The sequence below is a fragment of the Electrophorus electricus genome, unplaced genomic scaffold (assembly GCF_041902795.1).
Source record: "Electrophorus electricus isolate QZ-2024a unplaced genomic scaffold, ASM4190279v1 Scaffold46, whole genome shotgun sequence".
Taxonomy (NCBI): domain Eukaryota; kingdom Metazoa; phylum Chordata; class Actinopteri; order Gymnotiformes; family Gymnotidae; genus Electrophorus; species Electrophorus electricus.
In genome coordinates this window covers 1,052,769-1,063,974 of record NW_027658757.1, presented here as the reverse complement: position 1 = coordinate 1,063,974, position 11,206 = coordinate 1,052,769, and the positions used below count along the sequence as shown (strand labels likewise).

The following is an 11,206-nucleotide window of genomic DNA, read 5'->3' as shown; positions in this document are numbered from 1 at the left end:
AGACAATGCAATGAAGATCTGTCAATCTCTCCAAATGCTGAATTGCACACAAATTTGCAAGAATATTTTGAACACAACCACTGGGTGTTAACCTATAATATATACAAGATCATCCACAGAATACACTACAATATCTACAATACTCTCTCACCAAAATCAACACCACAATCAACACAAGGAACAACAAGCACACAAGATCTGGTCCTCAGTATCATCACACCCCCTGTTTACACTAGAAACCAATGTCCCCCTGCATAGCTACATTCGTGCACACTCCCCGCACACCCACCCAATTAAACAACGACTCTATAATTTAAATATCCAATTCTTGAAGAGCATATCGCAAAAAAAATTAAGTAGCTTTCAAGACCACCATAACAGGCTGTGACTCTGAAATCTGAAAACAGGGCACAGCGGAGTGAGGTGCTGACCTGAGTTTTCTGGGTCTCGGGGTTCTGGGTGTTCTCCCTTTTCCTGCCAGGTTTCCAGGCATTCTCAGCCTTCTTCAGCTGCACCTCGTCATTCACGGACACGTTGGTAATGATCTTGCGGGGAGGCAGCCGTCTCGGGCCTACACTGAGCAGCTGAAGCAACGAATGGGTGCTCTTTATTATGGGCGGTAACAATGTCACAAAGACCTCGGTCACATAAGATGACCAGGCGCTCATTCATTTGTGACAGAAGAGAAGGGATGAGCGGAGAGACCCACCGGTGCACCCCTGCCTCCAGGAATTGCCCTGCTGAAGTCTGCAGAGGCTGGGTTGAAGCCTGGGTCTCTGGCGATAATGCGAGGGCCCACCTGCTGCAGGGGCAGCTTGTTTTGTTTGATCTAGAAAACAACAGAGTCAAGTCGAAGTCCATCAGCCCCTCTCCATGGAATGGTTTTAAAGGTCCCCTAAGGCCAATGTTTTAGCAGGCTTACCTTGTCCAGTACCACATCAGAGATGGGAGGAAGCCCCTCTGGCTTCTGCATGCACGCAGGCATGAACTGGAAGGCCAACAGGAAGTCTCTATCATACTGCCTCTTCCCATCCTTCAGCTCTGGCTCTGCATGCAGAGAGGGGTACAGTGAGCACCTGGAGAGAGGAATCACCTCTCTGTCAGGACACTGGGCCTGCCCCACAGGAGTGTCCTCTTTTGGCTTCTTCCAGGTGTTGGATAAACTAATAGCTGTAAATCATAACAAATCGGTCTGGTGTCTTTTTAGTGTCCTAACATAGCATGTCATGCATGTGGTTATTTACCTTGACTCAAGCTTTGCCTAAGATTGGACTGTAAAATGGGCTCCACTTTATCCTCCAGCAAGACCTCTGGCTCCTTCCCAGTCTCTTTCAGCTCTGCCCCAGTGGAGGCTCCACAGGCCTGGACTGCCTCTATAACAGCCTGGCCTGGGAGAGTGAGGCCTGAAGGAGCAGCAGTGCTGGAAGGCAACGAGGGCGTCAGCGTGCCTGAGGCAACCGCCTCTCCGGCTGCTGGACTTGCAGCCTTCGCCGGACAGTGGGCCTCCAGGGCCAGGCCGACATTGACATTCCCCTGCTCTGCTACCTGGCTGTTCAGCTGCTGGGATTTGAGGTAGAAAATGCGAGGATAATGAGGGTGTGGACATAAAAACTAGCAAAAGACGGAAAAGATGGAGAGAGAGAGGGAGAGAGAAAGAGAGAGAGAGATACTGCACACACATGCAGAAGAAGGGGAATGGCAATGAGGGTGGGGGGGTGAGCACAGCACAGCACAGCACAGCACAGCACAGCATAATTAGAGAAGTGAGAAGAGAAAGAGGCAAAGAGAGAGAGAGATGAAATGAGAAAGCACAAGAGGGCAAAAGATCCAGCCGCAAAGGCACAAAATGTGTGTGTGTGTGGAGGTGGGGGGGGGGGGGGTGAAGACACAAAGACAGCAAGAGATAGCAGACAAGCATGGGGTGCTTAAATAAATGGGCAGGAGAAATAGAGAAAGAGAGGAAAGAGGAACACTGTTAACATTTAGGGAAAGAGGACACAAAGTAAGTGCAACGGCGCAGTAGTGAGTGTTCCCTTTACAGAGAAGCCTTTCCTCAGAGGAGCTGAGGTGCTCAGGGTTTGGCTGAATCCTTCTTACAGGGCCTTTACGTGGGCTGTCTGTGTAGAGGGAACACGAGGGAAGATCAGGAGGATTCGAGTGGCTGTGAGGGAGAACTAAGATGGAGGCAGACGAAAGAATAGGCACGGCAAGTCGGAACATCAAAACACATCTGAGAAGCCTTCTTAAATCAGAACAGCCACAATCACACAAGCTACTGGAACCAGTCAAATATGATGGAGGAGGGTCAACGGTGTGACCGAATCACTGAAGAAGGAAGAGAGAATGGCCGGAAATCAAACTACACCATCAGATTTTGTTGCTGATTGTATGATGCTTTTAATAGGACAAGAGAATGAAAGCCAGCCAAACAACCAAACAATCAGCTCAGAGCTTATTATGAGGGAGGACTAGATGAGAGAGTACTTTAACCTGTGGAGTGGATCACGCGAAGCAGCGGCCTGCAGCCGATCAGGGGCTCGGGCTGCGGGACTGAATGGCTTACCTGTGGAGCAGTAGGGGTAGTGCAGGGACGTCCCACTGGTGGGCTTGTGTTCTGGCTAATGCCTACTCCTGACATGATCTCCTCTGTGATATCCTTGCCATCCTGGTTAGGGTCTCGGATACGGATCTTAGCGAACAGCAAGTTATTTGCATCTATTAAGTCAATCCACAATTAAATTAATTTCACCTCTGAGGCAGGGGGAATACTCACTGTTTTCTTTACCCTCTTAGTGGGTGGAGGCTGCTGAGCTGTATGCAATATTATGGATGGAGATTTGGTGTATATGGTCTGGCCAGGATAGTATGAAGGCCCTGCCACTAGTGGTGACCAAAAAAAAGCACTGGTTTCAGTTAGAGAGCAAACGAAAAAGCAGTTTCAGCCAGCGGGAATACCCAGAAGAAAGGTCTCTTTATCGGTGAGAGCACGCGTGTGGGTTTCCCAGGTGGGGGTAGAGAAAGGGAAGTCCAAACTCACCATATGCTAGTGGGCAGTCTGCAGGAAAGAGCCCAGGGTAGAATGTACTGGGTCCTGTGGGCTGGACGGAGTACTGCTGGGGATGTCCCACGTAGGGAAGGCCACTGTGGTGATACTGAGAATGAAACAGAACAGCAGAAGTAAAGGGCCTAGCACCAGACATGGCCATTCATATAGGACACTCCTAAAAGAGATATTCGAAGCAGTAAACAAACAAAAAATACAAAAACATTTAGTTTTTACACTGAAAAAAAACTAAACTAGAACTTCTCATTTCTGCTTCCAAGATAAAACATATTTTTATCTACACATTTTAGGAGCAGTTTATTTATTGCTGGCCAACCTGTTTATAGACAGATTTTCAACCCATTTGCTACACTGTGTACATATTTGCACAGGCGCTTTTCTCTGCTCTGGGTACCTGAGGCACGTAGTACTGGAGTACGTAGTACTGGGCGGTCTGGGATGAGGTGAAGGGCATGGGTGTCAGGAACATCATGATGGGCTGGCTGGACACGGGTCGAAAGGAAGCGCTGTTAATTGGAACGGCAGGCTGGGCTGTCTGCATCTGAGGGATCTGGAAAAGCTGGGAGAGGAGTGGAGAGTGAGGGTCACAGAGCAGCGTGGCGTATGCCGCAGCAGCCGACTCAGACGCTCGGAGTGAAGACTTTAGTCAAGAGTTGAGTCGTGGACTCTACAGCAGTTGTACTGGGAATGTTGAGGAGATATATACATAAAAAAAAAAAAAAGTTTAAAATTTTCAAGGGATTTTGAATGTCCTATTATGCTAGGCATGCAAGATACAAAAAGAAAACCTTTCAAGAGTCTGTTTCACATGCATGGCACTAATACAAGGGTGAATGAACTAGCATGAAAAATTAAACAATTACAATGATGGATGCAGCTAATTAGCCATGATTGCAGGAGAGGGGATATATATGTAAAAAACAACTAATCTTGAATGTAAATTTGTACCGATAACCTGAGTCTATCAAAGCCAATGCTGACAAAATATGACATGAGCTAGAATTGAGAATGTGACAAATCCCCATCCCAATTGGCTTTGATGCTCAGAATGAGAACATAGTGAGGGAATTCCTTCTACATGAGAAACAGTAAAATGAGCCTAAGAGGTGATTCTCACATACTGTCTCCCACCGAGCTGTTGCCATCTTAACATTTTCTGGACATAAAATCCTCCCTCCAGCAGTTATGCAGGCAGGCAGAAATGAACCTTTGTATGGGCTCCTGGGTAATGGAGCAGCCATACCATGTCCAAAACAGATTATTAAAAAGCACTGGAGTCCAAAGAAAATAAAGAGAAACAGACTAAAATAGACTAAACATAAAAGACTAAACATAGGTGCTGGCATCCTCCGAACTGGGGAGCAGAGTGGAGCGCAGGTGCACCACTGAGCTACTGGAATGTCTTTCAATGCATTTTTTGAAGACTGCAAAATTACCTGAATGGATCTCAATCCTCCCTTGAATATTGAAGCAGGAACGAGAGAGAAGCTAGTGGAATAACGCACTAATGGGTGTGGAGGGTCAGAGAGACTGTAACACGCTCACATACACTGGCACACACAATTTAAACAAATCTTTAAACAAATTTAAACCAAACCAAGTTTTGTTTTTTTTTAAATGATGGAATTGAACACTGTTGTTACAGTGGAATTGTGAGGTCAGAGGCAGAGCAAATGTGTTCCACTAACCTTCCTGGCCCTTTAAGTGCACTACTGCAGATAGACTGAAAACAAATTTCACCTAAATAAAATCACACTGTAACACTGAAAACATAAACACAGACAAGCACTGAATGAGTGGTAAAGGGCATTAAAGCCTAAGTATTACATGGAGATCACCGCTCACATTTTCAATTCTTTCCTTTGACAAAACAACTCACATCAACAGCCAAGGCACTGCACTGCCTTTCTAAAAGGAGATGGCAGATGGCACTATCAATTAGCTTCACTCAAAAATGGGAGAAAACAAGGAATGCGGCATGTTATGCGCTCGTGCACATAGTTCGGTCACACGTCTCTGCTATGGTCTTCCAACGTACACTGCCCTTGATATGAGGCAATATGGCCACCTACTGTAAGCTCAACCTTGGGTCACGATATCATGCAGAGCCTTCATAATACCCTATGCTTCTGTGCATGTGCTAGTCAGATTCAAGCTCAAATATCGTCTCTCTCAGCTAGCACAGCCCGGCCTCATCTGTCTACAAAACTTCCAAGCGGTCTCCGGTACACTAGACAAATTTTGCTGTTTTGTATTCACAGAGAACATTTATCCAAGTATGTGTACAGGTCAAAAAGTTGGGATGCGGCTGGGAGACAGGAATCCATCTGCCTCTGAGATTGATGTGTGAGTTGGGGAGGGGAGTGCAGTGGCTAGAACACTAAACTTGGCGAGGTTTTACCACAGGCACACAGAGGAGCATGCAGCATACAGTGGGAGGTGCTGCGCTGCGGCGGCGGACATTAGCTGCTGGTGGGCAGGATGAGAGAGCAAACTGGGGGTGGAGGAGGGTGGGGGGAGCCAGGCAGAGACTGTGGGGGCAGGATGCGTGCAGACGCATGTCACATGCTGCAGGAATCTGGACCATGTTGCTGACAAGTTCATTGAATGTTTTGAAGCCAACTACAGCACATGCATGTCTGTGTTGTATCTGGGCTTGGTGGATTAGGGACAAGGAAGACTTATTTTTAGCTGAAGATGTCTATCAATAGCAACACACTTAACTGCAGATAACCATATTTACTGCTAAACTTTGGCTGACATCTCAAGTGAGGCGCACTTCATACAGAATGAATACAAGAGTTAATTTACTGTCTTGTGCAGTTCAATATAACAAGCTCATGGTTCATTGCAGGTGGAGCCACCGTCCTTGTTGATTGAAAACTTTAAGAAGCAGAAGCAACAGTCCTATTCCAAGCTAGAGAAAAAAGGCACAGGACTCTCACACAGCAGACTCTGAAATGGAGGATCTCTCACATTAAGGTATGGCTATGCAGCCATGAATTTTTATCTCCAGACATTCTTGTGTGGTTCCTAGATTTTTCCCACATTCCAGTCCTTTTCTCAAGTACACTTTAAATAGAAAATAAAGTAATTAATTGAAGGGAATAGCCGGTGCCATCTTTATTCTGAGCTCAATGTTGCATACAGACGAGGTATTGACCACAGAATGTCTAACAGTCTCAGGTGGGTTCAATATTTATACATTTTCATCAAGTTACAAAACCATTTTTTTTTTAAATTGTACCTTTAGGTGGTATCCTGGCCTCAATCCTGGACTTGCCACAGAGGCCATATTTGGTCATTCTCACTTCCTGCTTACTTCTGAAGCCTAATTTGGTCTTTTACAATTCCTGCCATCATATTATTACATTAATAATTTCATTTTATTACCTCACTTGAGTACACCTCTAGCTGGATATTGAACCACTTGGTTGTAATCCTAAATGAATCATGAATGATACAATCAAAGGATCACTGCTTGAAGCCAAGCAAAAAAGTTAGATTTTTCACATTCACAGACATGAAGAACCAGCAGGACGAATCAAGACTCATGTGAACTGTGTGGGAAAGAGTCACATCCAGACCCACATATGGCCAGCGCAACCAGAAAAGCACAGGTGAGGAAGGCAAGGCTTCTGAGAGCTACCAGCCAAGCAGGTGTGGACAGAAAAGAGGTGCTCTGTAGCAAAGAGAAAGGAAGCTGATTGCTTGGTATGTAAAAGGACAGAAACCTGGAAGCTGGTGTGGATAGTATGAAACCCACCAAAAATGAAAACAACAGCTTCATTTGGAAAGAAAACAAAACAAAAAAAAACAAAAAAAAAACCCCACAAAATGCAGCAAGAGAGAACAGGTCTTTGCTTATCTTAGATAAATCAATGTTTGAAATAATCAATGCTTTAAAAAGCATGGTAGCCAGGAACAAAAAAGTAACTAAAAGTATTCAAGTATCCATTTTTTTATATCAATTTTTATCTCTGACAAGGAAGATGTGGAGGGGAACCTGGGAGCCTGTTGGACAGGGTAATGAACTGGATTGCAGGCTCAAACACTGTATGCACTTATATGCACTTGAAGGACAGTGTTCACTACCAGTTCCGTGTACGCCTTTTTTTCTATCGTCACTTTGTATCAACTGGGAAGGAGCAACTGTCATTCACACCCAACAGGAATGCAGCTAGATGTGATCTTGAGAATTCTTGGCTAGAGAATCGCCAAAAACTATCTTAAGCACTTTAGCACCATTCTAAGACAACCATTGACAATAATTACTCACCTTAATGAATTCTTTGTCTGCATCTTGGCTGCATCTGAGCTGGTGGTTGAAAAGCAGGGCCCGCAGCTGTCGGTTCTGGTGCTGGATGTCATACTGCTTAGCTGTCTGACAGGCCCGCACAACTCGTAGGTCTGTTCAAGGTGGCACTTGTACACCTCAATTTCCATCGTAATTGTCCTGTACAACCATTAAAAATTTGACAGAAGTTAAAAAACAGCAGAACGGTTTGTTACAACTGGAAAAAAATAAATAAGAAAATATTGTTTGTTGTTGTACATGAAAGTCAGAGAGCCATGAGGATAAGCCCTCTTGTCCAAAGTTCTGATCAGCAGTTATGACCTCCTAACACTGCAATCAAAATGCACGGGCAAAAGATGCATTACTGAAAAAACACTCTGCACATCTGGATTTCATGTCACCACAGTCAAAGTTGAAGGCTTTGTTCGGTGAAAAGAAAACAAATGTATCAAAGTTGATGTTATACTCAGTAAGAACTCAGTACAGTAAGAAACTGCAAAATACTCAGAAAACTCTGTGCATGAGTCAGTGGCTCAATAGTCCAACTAAAATCAGCCAGGACCACAGTTTAGTTGGGTTAAACATGAGTCAACTAAATCCTTAGTCAGAGAATGATATTCTGTCTTTGCTGCTTACATGATCAGCTTCTTTCAAATAGCCATGTAAACTTAGTTATTTAGGAATAATATCAAACTACATGTGGGCCATCAGATCCTGTTTGCCCTTGAAGACCCACTCACAATCTTTGCCCAAGTCCAGCACTGGACATGCATTACCTTGCACAGTTTCACAGCTCTGGCACTGCAATCAACAATGCATACGTCTTAACTAAGAAGGCAACAGTTCAAATGGAAAACCTACTTCCTCTCTGGGAGTGAAGGAAGCCAGCTGCTTGATCTTCAGTGTCTGGTTGAGTCTTGGATGCATCAAGCACAGGGACACCAGCTGATACCCCATGGTTGAGGTGCTCCATATATTGTGCAAGGATCGGTTCGTTATAATCACCATTCTGCATTTTTTAACAGCAGCAACAGCATAAAATGGTTCAGGTAAGGGTGCATCATTGGAAGACTTTCACTAAAATATGTCCTCACCATGTCTCAAATACAGCAATACCTCATAGAAGCCATTGTACTGCACACAGAATGGACAGTCTCAGCAGTTTCTGTTCTCATATGGAACCTCAGTGTTTTGATTACAGAACCAGCAATTCACAATGACATGAACTGGTTTCTTCCCATTGAATAGGGAGTTTATATATATAAATGAATTTGATCAAACTATAGCAATGATTGTGAGCAAGGAGCTTTCATTTTACAGCCTAAAAATGAAAGTGGCAAATAAATGTATGTTACAAATAAACCAAACTTGAAACGTTATATGAATAGCTTCATGTTGAATATACACAGTTAATCAGTCATTACAAACTACATTCTATTAATACAGAATGTTTATGAAAGTTAATTTAATCTAATTAACAATAAATGAACAGTCGAATATTGTAGTTCAAACAGTCCGATAGCTGTAGTAATGGCTTAACTCATTTTGCTTATTTAGAGAGAACGATACATTTGAAAACCCACAGGTTTGTGAATTTGGGTCTCTAAATCATACAAAAGTAGGTTTTCTATTGCTGAACAGTTAGCTAGCTAACAAACTACCAGCACCTAAACGATCAAAGTTGAAAGCTGAACAATGAAATGGTTCCACAAGGAATGGTTTATAGCCCCGAGTTTGACACTCGCTGACCTCAACTGTTAGCTAGCTAACTAGCGTATCGCTGTGATAAAGCGATACAATCTTTAGCAATGAGGACATGAATAAAGTATCCTTTACAATTTTCACAATATTGTGAAATTTAATTTGCTGGCATTGGAGGTTATTAAATATTCACAATATCAATAATAATTCCTTGGCTCACAGAATCAGACATTACATTTTTGCTGTTATGGCAGCTGTTATAAAGATCATATTTATACAGAACCCTGTTCAGTTAGTGCTAGTATTGAGGAACCATTGCATAACTAATAGCAGTACAGAGACAGAAACATCATGTGTTCAGATGAATAACTGGATGTGTGTGAGACAGTCTGTGAGAGGTTTGCATTTGTGTGTTGCATGACTATGAGTGGGAAAACCATATAAAGGTAAAAACATTACCTCTGCAACAAGGATCTCTTCTATTTGAAGGAAAGGTTTAAGTTAGACACAGTCTCAACAGAGTAAGTTAAATCTGTCTGTGTTAAGACCAGTTGACATATCAGTGGTTTATCACTGATTATGTCTGCCACTGAGATACCACAAATTAAGCTTTCCAGATTCCAAGACATACAGTTGTGCAGTGTGAGCCATACATCAATTTGAAAACTTCAAAAGTCACGTAATGTGTGCATGGCATAAGCGTATTAGCAGGTCCCGAAAACATTTGCTATCAGAAAGGATTTCATCATAGAAAAAAACTACAAATTCTAGACTTGAGAATGTGAGCATCAATCCCACTAACACTCACATACTAAAAGAGCACTCTACCACTTGACCTAGTTCTCCTAGAGTGGGACTTGTTTGCAGATCGGACAAAAGCTGAAGACACAGTGGAATGGCAATTCTCTAGGAGATCATACCAAACCCTGCATCCACCCTAAATATTTCATCTAGCTGTGAAGTCAAAAAAGCTTATTCCTGAAATGACAGGAATAGTTCTTGCAGATTCTGATATGCTATGCAAACACTATAAAATGTGAGCTATGTTAGATCTGGCAGCCATTGGCTCTAACTGTCTCTTTTTATTGAGTTAAGCAATGCTTACAGAATAACTTTCTATGGCTTCAAATACTTCCAAGAATTAAACCTTGCAGAGCTCTGTAGCTAGACACATTGTCTCTGTAGGTTTGACATGTTCATTTGACAAACTAGCTAAAATAGCATCTTTTGGTTTGAATAAATTGCCCCTTAGACCCAGACAAAAAATTGCTCAAAATCTTTCTGCTTATTCATGCAGCAATGACACAGATTTCCAAAGAAAGAGGACGTATGGTTAAAGCTAGAAAAAAATGCCTACTCTGTGCTCAGGCAGAAAATCTGATATTTTAAATATGTCCCTAAAAGGTTTATATTCCTTGGCTCACAGAATCAGACATTACATTTTTGTTGTTATGGCAGATTTCATGGTGTAATAGACAGCACTATGTAACTCACAGCAATAAAGCTCAGTGGACTTTGCAATTGATGATTTCGTCACTGTGTACAACTGCACTGAATTGCTCTTTAACAAAAGCTTCTCCACATTTGCTTTTGAAGTTTAATTCAAAAGTTGGCTGCAGAATAACCATTTGTCAGAGGGAACAATAAGTGTCAACTTTCACCTATGCTCGGTCGAAAAAGTGGCCGTAATCTTGTGGACACCAAGTCTACAATTTCATGGAAAGGTTCCCTTCAGTGCTGTACCAAAAACTGCAAAATGAACGGAGAAAGGCCGATTAGCTCAGTTGGTCAGAGCGTGGTGCTAATAACGCCAAGGTCATGGGTTTGATCCCCATATGGGCCATGTGGGTTTTGTTTGATGAATGACCCCTTGTCAACAAACCACCTGTTTGAACTTGTGTTGCTTATAACATTGCTTGTAAATCACAATCTGCTAAGACATGTTCCAAGTACATGAGAGTGTGTTCTTGATTACAAAACTTTACCCATGGATTTGTGCTTGTTTACAAATCTTGGACAATGCAGAGAAAAGTATGAAATCAGAGGGACTCTGGCATTAGTGTAAGGCTCTCGATCGCTGTGTGAATAGGTCAAAGAAGCCATTCCAGAGGCATGCAGACAACCTGCATCCTCCCCATCAAATT

At 43.0% G+C, this 11,206-nt stretch overlaps 1 non-coding gene across 1 annotated transcript; it reads left to right on the top strand.

Annotated features, from left to right (window-relative positions):
- The first annotated feature begins 10,831 nt into the window (after window positions 1-10,831).
- On the top strand, window positions 10,832-10,905 carry trnai-aau (transfer RNA isoleucine (anticodon AAU)). The gene has a single exon. It is a non-coding gene; the product is annotated as a tRNA-Ile (tRNA).
- The last annotated feature ends 301 nt before the right edge of the window (window positions 10,906-11,206 follow it).